This window comes from Nicotiana tomentosiformis, chromosome 8 (genome assembly GCF_000390325.3).
Source record: "Nicotiana tomentosiformis chromosome 8, ASM39032v3, whole genome shotgun sequence".
NCBI lineage: Eukaryota > Viridiplantae > Streptophyta > Magnoliopsida > Solanales > Solanaceae > Nicotiana > Nicotiana tomentosiformis.
Genome location: NC_090819.1, coordinates 9,884,491 through 9,895,988, shown reverse-complemented (window position 1 = coordinate 9,895,988; position 11,498 = coordinate 9,884,491). Strand labels below are relative to the sequence as shown.

General features: G+C 36.8%; 1 long non-coding RNA gene across 1 annotated transcript; it reads right to left on the bottom strand.

Annotated features, from left to right (window-relative positions):
- Positions 1-5,334: 5,334 nt before the first annotated feature.
- On the bottom strand, positions 5,335-10,348 carry LOC138896763 (uncharacterized). Its single transcript, XR_011410187.1, has 2 exons — positions 10,183-10,348; positions 5,335-5,569 (listed from the first exon to the last, which is right to left on the bottom strand). It is a non-coding gene; the product is annotated as an uncharacterized lncRNA (long non-coding RNA).
- Positions 10,349-11,498: the final 1,150 nt, after the last annotated feature.

Sequence of the window (11,498 nt, the reverse complement as noted above, 5' to 3'; positions counted from 1 at the left end):
AAGTGCTATCTATACATTCTGCCCAGATTTTCGCACCTGTGGCCTATTCCACGCACCTGCGGTTAAAATCCTCGCACCTGCGAGAATCACTTAAACTCTCAGCCTCTACACCTGCGCTCAGGTCTCGCACCTGCGGGCTCGCAGGTGCGGCCAAATCCTTTGCACCTGCGCTCCAGACTTGGCCTCCCATTTTCCACATCTGCGCCCCAGGTGTCGCACCTGCGGGCTCGCAGATGCGACAGACTTATCGCACCTGCACATCCTGCCTAGCCCAGAACTGTCCGCACCTGCAAACTCCCCACGTGCACCAGCGGCCTCGCACCTGCGACTCTTTCTTCCGCAGGTGCGAAAATAGTAGTAGCAGCAGCTTCAGCTGCATTTCCAACTTCGACAAATCCGTTAACCACTCGGAATCACCTCGTGGCCCTCGGGACAACAACCAAAAATACAAAAAAGTCATATATCAACATACAAACTTAGTCGAACCTTCGAATCACTCAAAACAATATCAAATCACCAAATTACTCTCAGATTCAAGCCTAAGAACTTTTAAATTTTCAAAATCGGCAACCGATGCCGAAACCAACCAAACCACGTCCGAATGACCTCAAATTTTGCACATACGTCACAAATGACACTACGAACCTATTCCAACTTCCGAAATTTCATTCCGACCCCGATATCAAATTTTTTACTGCCGACCGAAATTGCCAAATTTTCAATTTCGCCAATTCAAGCCTAATTCTACCACGGACCTCCAAATCACATTCTGGATGCACTCCTATGTACAAAATCACCTAACGGAGCTAACAGAACCATCAGAATTCAAATTCGAGATCGTTTACATATAGGTCAACATCGGGTTGAGTTTTCCAACTTAAGGTTCTAAATAAGAGACTAAGTGTCTCATTCCACTCTGAAACCTCTCCGGACCTGAACCAACCAATACAATACAACACCATGCAGCTAAATAACACATAAAAAGCATAAATAGGGAAAACGAGGCTATAACTCTCGAAACAACCGGTCGGGTCGTTACATTTGGAAATAAGGGCAAGTTGAGCCCAAGGTTCATTGGTACATTTGAGGTGTTGCGGTGAGTTGGGGAGGTTGCTTATGAGCTTGCCTTGCCTCCCAGTCTAGAAGGAGTTCATCCAGTATTCCATGTTTCTATGCTCTGGAAATATCACGACGATCCGTCTCATGTGTTAGATTTTAGATCAGTCCAGTTGGACAAGGATCTATCTTATGTTGAAGAGCCAGTGGCTATTTTAGACAGGCAGGTCAGATAGCTAAGATCAAAGAACATTGCTTCTGTGAAGGTTCAGTGGAGGGGACAGTCGATCGAGGAGGCGACTTGGGAGACCGAGCAGGATATGCGCAGCCGTTATCCTCATCTTTTCACCACTTCAGGTATGTCTCTATACTCGTTCGAAGACGAACGATTATTTTAAGAGGGGGAGAATGTAACGACTCGGCCGGTCATTTTGAGAGTAATAGCCCGGGATCCCCTATTTACTGCTTCTCTCATATCTATTTCTGCTATTATGCTTGCCGGGCAGTTTCGTTTTGGTTTTTGGAGTGATTTGGGACACTTAGTCCCTAAACGAAAGCTTAAGCCTTAGGATTTCGACCGTAGTCAGAACTGTGTGAAGACGACTCCGGAATGGAGTTTCATGGGTTCCGTTAGTTCCATTGGGATTTTGGACTTAGCAGCGTGTCCGGATTGTGTTTTGGAGATTCGTAGCTTATTTAGGCTTGAAATGGCGAAAGTCGAATTTTTGGAGATTTGGACCGGAAATGGAAATTTTCTTACTGAGCAGCAACATGTTTTCCTTTTATTTTGAGTTATACCACTTTAATGAGTATTAATCTATTTTCATTCTTAATTGAGTTATTCCAAAAATGTGTAGCTATCCTGTTTAGTCTAGTACAGCATGTCTACGTGTCTTAATTGCTTATGTGAATTCTGTGCAGCATGCTTAGTGAATTTTCTGCTTCTTCCTTGACTGGTACTTAGTCTAAATCGTAAAATTTTGTGATGTAGTTGTATTTCTATTGTTTGCGCTGCATATTTATTTTGGGACTACAGAACGATTTTCCGGGAGATCCCTATGTACTGCATAATTACCTTGGGACTACGGAACGGTATTTCAGGAGATCCCCCATATCTTGCATATTTACTTTAAGACTACGGAACGGTATTTCGGGAGATCCCCCTGTCTTGCATATTTACTTTGGGACTACGGAACGGTATTCTGAGAGATCCCCATGTCTTGCATATTTACTTTGGAACTACGGAATGATATTTCGGGAGATTCCCCCCTGCACATTTATATTTGGGACTAACGAGACGGTATCTCGGGAGATCTCCTGTTGTATTTCTGTGTATTGAGTCGTTACCTTCTATGAATTCTTTCTTGTTAAATTTTAGTATTTATTTTACTGCGATATTTCATTCTTGCCTTGCTTTAGTATCATATTCCAGTAGGGCCCGGACCTGACCTCGTCACTACTCTATCGAGGTTAGGCTTGGCACTTACTGGGTACCGATTGTGGTGTACTCATGCTACTCTTCCCCATATGTTTTTCGTGTGCAAATCCAGATGCTCCTTATCAACCGCATTATCAGGGAGCCGGGACAGCTTTGGAGATTTCAAGGTATATATGTCGCGTCCGCAGATCTCGAAGTCCCCTTCTACTCTTCCCCATGTCCATTATCTTATATAGTTTCTTTTGATAGACTCAGATGTATAGAGACACTAGATTTTCTTCATGTAGTTTGTAATTCACGATGTTCCGGATTTTGGGATTGTTTTGTATTTTTGAATAGTTGGTTAAATTTATATTTTTATTTCATTATTTCACAAAATGTTAGACTTACCTAGTTGTAGAGATTAGGTGCCGTCACGATATCACACGAAGGGAAAATTGGGTCGTGACACTTTCCCACCACTGCACTGGATTCTCCACCATTGCAGCCCCTTCTTCTTTGTAAAAATATACGCTATCATAATTACCACAAAAACACTAGTTGCAACACCAAATAGATACGCACAAATAACTTATTTAAAAAACTTCACCGGTCGGAGTTTTGCCTGAAACTCCATCTCCGACCATCCCTTCTTTTATGGCATTATCTTTATAATGCCAAATAATGATAATGACGAAAAGGAAAAATTTCAGATCCTTATTTGTCACAATTGAAAGAACCACAAAGGTCACTATGTTAACAAAATTTCAAAACAAGAAATTGAAAACGAAACTTCAAACAAGTATGTAGTATTAGTACAAACTTACTTAGTTTAGTTAATAAATAGTTAGTTTTTAAATTTGTATTAAAAAGAATTAAATATCTATATATCTTTAAGGAAACTATTCGAAAAAAAGAGAAAAAAAATATAAATAAACTACTGTAGAAATATATAAAAGGATAAGACTAATTAATTTTTTGAGATAACAAATTGTTTGAATAATAATTCATATGGTCATGCTATATGGATAACATCACATAACTAAAAATAATATAATAAATTAAATTAAAAATAAAAATATAAACAATAACTTCAAGTAATAAATAAAAACTATAAAGATATAATTTAAATACTTATGTAGTAATTTTAATTAAAAAAAATAAACTTTCATATTAAATACAAACGGGAAGGAGAATTTAATTAAATTGATGTTAGTTGAGGGAAAACCCCATAATCTAATAAGAACGCAAACAAGCCAAGAATTTCAATCCCAAGGTTGAAGCACAAAAAAAAAAGAACTTTAAAACAAAACTGTTTATTTCAATCCCTCAACATCTCAAATGGACATATTATGCTGGAAGGCTCTATGTGGTAGAGTTCCATCCCGCATATTATGCTGGAACTTTTCGTGTTTCAGTAAAACAATGACTATTTTTCAATGACTTTGCAAATGTTGGTTATGTTTCTATTACCGATGCCCGTGCTATTTTTACTCTAATTTGTGGTATAATATTGGTTCAATAAAGTAATTTTTAGGTTCTAAATTTTCAATTATCCATTTTATTTTGTAGGAGTTGTAGGACCAACCTTTACTCTCAAATTTCTTACAAATGAATTTTTGTTTTTTTTTTATTCAAGTTATTGACAAATCATTGAATAATTGTAATAAAAGTATGTCACACAAGATGTTTAATTAATAGCCTATTTGGCCAAGCTTCTCTAGTGCCAAAAACATATTTTTTAATTATAAAAAGTATTTTTTTTAAAAGTTGAATCATTTGGCCAAACTTTTAGAAGAAATAAAAATGCTTTTGAGTAGACGTAGAAGCAGTTTTGAAGAAGCAAAAAAAAAATGCTTCTCTCAAGAAGCACTTTTTCTAAAATCACTTTTGAAAAAAAAATACTTAGAAGCACTTTTTTACAGCTTGGTCAAATACTAATTGCTGCTCAGAAATACTTTTTAAATTAATTAGCCAAACACAAACTATTTCTCATCAAAAGTACTTTTGAGAAAAGTACTTTTGAAAAAGAATACTTTTCAAAATAAGCTTATTTATGAAGCTTGACCAAAGAGGCTATAAATTTAAGGGATAATGCATAAAATCTCCCTCGGCCTATGACCATATTACCAAATACACACTTTTTCTTTTAGGGGGGGGTCCTATTACTCTCTTGAAATCCCCCTCCCCCCCCCCCCCCCAAAAAAAATTTCTTTAACCTTATACTGTTATACGCTTAATTATACTCGAGTGTGACTACACCTCTTCCAAGTGCGTAAGGACTAAATTTAAAAGGCTCGTCTGCTCTATAATCGCCACGTGTTATGCAAAATAAGCCATAAGAAAGGATCCCAAAAGTAAAACTCCAACTTCTTTATTTGAGTTCATTCTTTTATCATTCCTCCCAAACATAAAGTATCTGCCATTGTTGAAGAGCTTCTACCGGCGATATTGAAATTAAAGACGTTAGTTCAAATCTATACACTATAAATTACTAATCTTTAGTCAATTCGAATTTTTATTTTTATTTCAGGGTTTGAAATTTCTTCCCCAATTTTTATCTATGAGATATTAGGGTTATGAAATGGCAAATACCAACTTAAATAGACTTTGTATTGACGACGAAGACTCAATCTTTACATTCTATTAGAGCAGATTTTGCAATAGAATAAAGAGAAAATTATGGTTGGAGTGATTTTCTTGAAAGAATAAAAGAGAGGCGATTGGGAATTTGGTTTCGACCGTAGAATATGGGAGAGTATGAAAAGAAAAAAAATATATGTCACAACCCAAAATCCACCTAGTCGTGATGGCACTTAACCTAACACGTCAGGTAAGCCAATTAACAACTATCCAATTTAATTAATATTTAACTCACTCTAATACACTCCGCAAGGATTGGTAGTACAAATCATAAGCTTCTAAGATTAGAATTTATAAAGTTGGTATGAAATAAATACATCATCTGTTCGAAACATACATAAACAAATTTTTATAAATCTAAGGCTACGATGAACAAGAGACAGGTATGACCGTAACACAGGTACATCTTCAAATCCAGCTCACGTCGATCACAGCAATATCAGCATCCAATATCTGGACGCAAAGTGCAGAAGTGTAGTATGAGTACAACCGACCTCATGTACTCAATCAGTAACAAACCTAACCTTAGGTTGAAAGTAGTGACGAGCTGGAACAAAGGTCAGGGTCCAACACCAATAGCCAACAACAGTTCATAATAATATAATAGAAGTAATAAAAGAAGTAGCTCAGAGATAAAATGCTCAGGTCGTTCACAGTACCAGAAAAATAGGCATGCTTTTCAAGTATATCAGTAAAAACCCAAATCTTTTACTGAAATCACCAAAATATGAGTACGTTTTGTAAAACTGTGATTTTTCCCAAAATAATTTCAACAACAGATAGGATATTTCAATTTCAAATGTCATGAGGAAAATACATCTCTATGCCTACATGTCAATGAGCATGTGAAGTCATGAATGATGCAATATCATACATCATGAGGAAAAATGCATCTCTATGCTTGTATATCAAGTGTGTATGTCAATGCGATGCAACTCAATAATAAAACCATACGCATACTCTCAGAGTATCAATTCACCCAGTCCTCACAGTCACTCAGTCCTCACAGTTACTCAATCTTCCCAATCTCTCGGTACTCGACACTCGCACTCAGTAGGTACCTGCGCTCACTGGGGATGTGTACATACTCCGGAAGGGCTCCTTCATCCCAAATACTATAAACTGCACGGACAACTCACGTTCTATAGTATAAATATCTGGATCCGCACGAACAACTCACGTGCTATAATATCAATATCCGGATCTGCACGGATAACGCACATGCTACACGAACAACTCACGTGATATAGTATCAATATATCAAAAATCAGCCCCCCTGCCTTATTCAGCCATCAATCTCTTTAGTCTCTCGGGCTCATAGTGTCATGAAACTAGCCCAAAATGATGATATAATGTGTCAATAAATAACAATAAAGACTGAGATATGATATGCAATGAATGTATATGACTGAGTACGAAATTACAATTTAAACATATACTTCGACAGCATAACTGACCTCAGTGGGTCCCAATAATACGAACATTTGCCTAAGCATGATTTCTAACATGAGCCACAACTCAGTTTCTCTAACACATAAAAATAAATGGAAAAATACAAGTTAATTGACTATACAACTCGACTGAATCAATTGAGTCTCAATTTCTACGGTGCACGCCCACACGCCCGTCACCTTGCACTATGCCTCTAGATAACGTGCACGCCCACACGCTCAGAAAGGCAGTTGTGATGACCCAAAATGTTATCTTTAAATTTAATAATTAATTATGTGTTCTAAGACCTCGAAAAGCACTATTTATCATTCCTCGACTTGTGTGCGCAGTCCGTATAATTTTCCGGAAAGGTTTTATGTGAAAAATAGATTAAAAGGTGAAATAGAGCTTTAAAACTCAACTGAGTTGACTTTAGTCAACATTTTGTTGGGGAACATTTGGTTGAGGATTATATGGAGCTTGGGTAGGGACGGGCCTTTCTGGGAGGTGGAGCTCGATTTTGTGTATAATGTTATGGCCGCGTGTAAGGTTGCGCATTCATCACCGCATAGGGAGGCGGTATCACGGCATAAGCAACATCTTGATGGGGATAATAGTGTTATGAGACCTTAGGAAACATATATGATTGGTTGAATGACATGTGGGGCCCCTCGAGCTTGAAGCCATCATGGCTCCCTCTTCTCTCCCGTTTTTGTTCATCAAAACCCCCGAACCATTCATAACGGCTTGTGATGTGGCCTCAAAGGCAGCATGACTTAAGATTCAGCTCGTTTTTAAACCATTTTCGATCATCTCCCCAATTTTGATAGCCTCGGTGAACAGATTACCCATAGCTGACATAATGTTCTGGAAGAAGTCCGCCTCTTGGGCCTCTAGGAAGACCGTAACCATTTTTGCTTCGTCCATTTGAGGCTTTACCCTGGCGGCTTGCTCGCTCCATTTGACAGCATATTCACAGAAACTTTTCGCGATTTTTTTTGTCAAATTGGACACAGAGTTCTCTTTTTGAATTGTTCATTCTTTTTTTTTCGCTCTTTGTTTTTCTTTGTTATTTTTGTCACTCCTTTCTTTCTTTTTTTTTTTTTCACTCAGTTTATTTGATGGCAATGATCGGATCCGATGGGAATTACCTACGTATCATAACGTCGCATGAATCAGATCTTGCGTAGTTCGGGAATATCGAGAATAGACTGACCCATTTTTCTTTTTTTCTTTTTTTATAAAGACTTTTAAATGTTGTTGTTTTTTTGGAGTTTTTTCTTTTTATGGAATTTTGAAATTTGTTTTTTTAAAAAGAAGGAATTCTAAAGAAAGAAGAAAATATTTTGGATTTTGAATTGATTTTTTTTTTATCAAATGAAAGATTACGGAAAAGAAGGAAAATATTTTTGGATTTGGTTTTTTTTTTTTTACATTTTCTAAAGAAAGAATTCTAAAGAGAGAATTAAGGAAAGGGAAAATATTTTTGAATTTTTTGAAAATTGGGGCCGGAACCGATGAGGTTTGCCTACGTATCTCACATCCGGTGAGAATCAGACTCGCGTAGTTCGGTCAGTTTTTCAGGACCGGAGGAAAATGTCATTTTTTATTTTTGAAAATTTGGACTCATTTTGAAATGACTTTCCTATTTCTTCTTCTTTTCTTTTTTCAAAATTTTGGTAGAGTTTCAGGAGATTTTTTTTTCTTTTATTTTTTCAAGTACCAGGATTTTTAGTAACCGGGTCAATTTTCTTTCTGCTACCTCACTCTTAATTTTTCTTGATTTTCTTTCCCTATTCTAGAAGTCGATCAACATGCAAGCCGAAACAAATAAATGCACAAGTAGTACGTAAAATACATCAGGATGGTCTTTTAAATTGGGTACACCTGTCCTAGACGGACCTAACCCTTGTGTTGAGTCCCCAAAGTCAAATACACGTGATGCAAACAAACGTACCTACTAAAGATCCGGCATGAGGCTATGTCATTCTAAGTTTATAATCTGGGTGTATTGTTCTAGACCTGGCTTACCCGAGCGGACAACTCGTGCCGGGGGGGCAACGTACCGGTAACTAAAAGATCATCCGGCTTTGTAACTGATCTGATCCTCGTTCTAAATTAGGGTATGACACTAACAGAAAAGAAGTCACGCCAGCGTGCACTTCCTAGAAGATTTAGAAGACTCAGAGAGAAGAAGGGTTTCGTAACAGTTTTATATACAATTCAAACAATATCAAAGCGATAAAAAGCGGTATTTAGCACATTAGACCCAAACATGTAATATCAGACAATCACAAGAAAACCAAGTATAACAGTTATTCTAAGATCGAATTCTGAACCCTGAACCAGAGATTCTGGGCTCGATCCCCAACAGAGTCGCCAGAGCTGTCACACCTCTTTTTTTCCGAGGGGATATGGAGTTTTTCCAATTTAAGTGACATTATTCGAAATGAGATTATTTAATTGATAAGAGTCGCCACTTGGAATAATTTATGGTGTCCCAAGTCACCGATTTATTTTTAAATCCAAAATCGAAGAAATTTGACTCTATTTTAAGTCTGCGAAACCAGAAGACCGGGTAAGGAATTCTGTTAACCCGGGAGAAGGTGTAAGACACTCCCAAATTCCGTGGTTTTAGCATGGTCGCTCAACTATTAATAATTGGTCTAATTATTTGATTTATTACATATTGAAAAATCTATTATGCATTTTTTCCTTTTAACCACTTTTAATTAATATTTAACCGTTTTTAGTATTTATGGAGTTATTTCTTGAACAGGTTATGATGTCGTACACTTGTCGTTTTGGTACACATTGCAAACCGCGCCGCGTGAAGCACACCCGCGATTTACAACATGTTTATTATTATTATTTGAAGTTGTGATCAAGTCGCGTGAAACGCGCACTCGAATTAGGGTTTATGTATCGTAACTATGCCACGGGAATCGTACCCATAATCACGACGATTTATTTAAACCCGCCTGAAGCAAACTACTAATGTTTAAGAGTTGTTTAATTTTCTAATACTACTATATAGAGCTAGCGTGTAACTAAGAGACAAGCCCCCAAAGATAGGCCCAAATATGATTCACGACACATCAGACTCTTCTTTACGAGACCTTCCCAAATCAATCATATTGATAAACAACAAATTTGTATCTACCTATTACAAAATTAATCATCCATAAAAATACAAATCAAAATTAAACTAACATTTGCACCCGCTTGCACAGATGATATTTAGCTATTCATTAACACTACACATCATTGTGTACTTCAGTTTATTCAAAAAATAATAATAACTTTTTCCTGTTTCCCTTGTATATTTCCGGTCTAACAACGTTCCAAAACGGGATAAAGGCTAAAGAACTAATTAAAAGCTTAAGATTAGGCATGAATCATACAAATACATCTAAGATATGTAAGAAGGTTGAACACATACATGATTTCCTCTCATGCTATTGTTAAAACAATTTTAGCTAATTTGGAAAAAATACAGTTCTGGGCACAAATAGAGCATTTAAAGCATATTGTGGTGTCACAATTTAGAATTGCATGAATCAGTAGAGATTAATTGAAATTGAAAATTTCTTATCATTCATCACAGGATTAGGTACAGGGAGTTTGTGTTTTACCTATAACAGGAGGAAAAGCAGCGCAAAATGGCCAGATAAAAGCCAAGAAGTGGAAATTTGGAGCTCAACAACTTATCACGGCAAAATCACAGCTTACTCAAGCTTTGAAAACCGAAAAATGAGTGAGACAATCTCCTTGAATTCTCAGCATTCCCTATTTTTTAGGGATGTCAGTGTGTATCTCTCAAAAATGCAAAGAATCTATCCCTTAATTTTAGGCAGCAGTTATAACTTTAATTCATTCCCTTTTGCACCCCAACTTTCTTATTTTTTGCAAATCGACCCTTTTCCTGAATTATCTACTTATACTAATTAATTTGTGTATTCCCAATTTAACTAATTAGTTGAACCTAAGAAGAAAAAGAAAGATTACATATATTGTTCTGTGATTTTTGTTTTAACCATGCTTGTAACCTATGATTAATTCCTAAATGCAATTAACACACTCAAAGATAAAATATTGTTGATGATTTTTTACGATTTAAAAAAAACACATTTCTAAATATGCATGAACAATGCGAAAAATGCAAAACAAATAAAATAAAAACTCTTAAAATTCTATAAAAACCAATAAAATTATTTTTTGACTATTTTTAGGAGTAATTTCCCATGTGGGTCAAATATTAGGTGCTCACATCGTACATCATGAGGAAAAATGCATCTCTATGCATGTATGTCAAGTGTGCATGTCAATGCGATGCAACTCAATAATAAAATCATATGCATACTCTCAGAGTATCAATTCACACAGTCCTCACAGTCACTCAGTCCTCACAGTTACGCAATCCTCCCAATCGATCGGCACTCGCACTCAGTAGGTACCTGCACTCACTGAGGGTGTGTATAAGACTCCGGAAGGGCTCCTTCAGCCCAAGCGTTATCAACTGCACGGACAACGCACGTGCTATAGTATAAATATCTGGATCCGCATGGACAACTCACATGCTATAATATCAATATCTGGATCCGCACAGACAACGCACGTGCTACACGGACAACTCACGTGATATAGTATCAATATATCAAAAATCAGGCCCCCGGCCTCACTCGGCCATCAATATCTCCAGTCTCTCGAGCTCATAGTCTCATGAAACTAGCCCAAAATGATGATATAATGTGCCAATAAATAACAACAAAGACTGAGATATGATATGCAATGAATGTATATGACTGAGTACGAAATTACAATTTAAACATATACTTTGACAGCATAACTGACCTCAGTGGGTCCCAATAATACCAACATTTGCCTAAGCATGATTTCTAACATGAGTCACAACTCAGTTTCTCTGACACACTTACATGGAAAAATACAA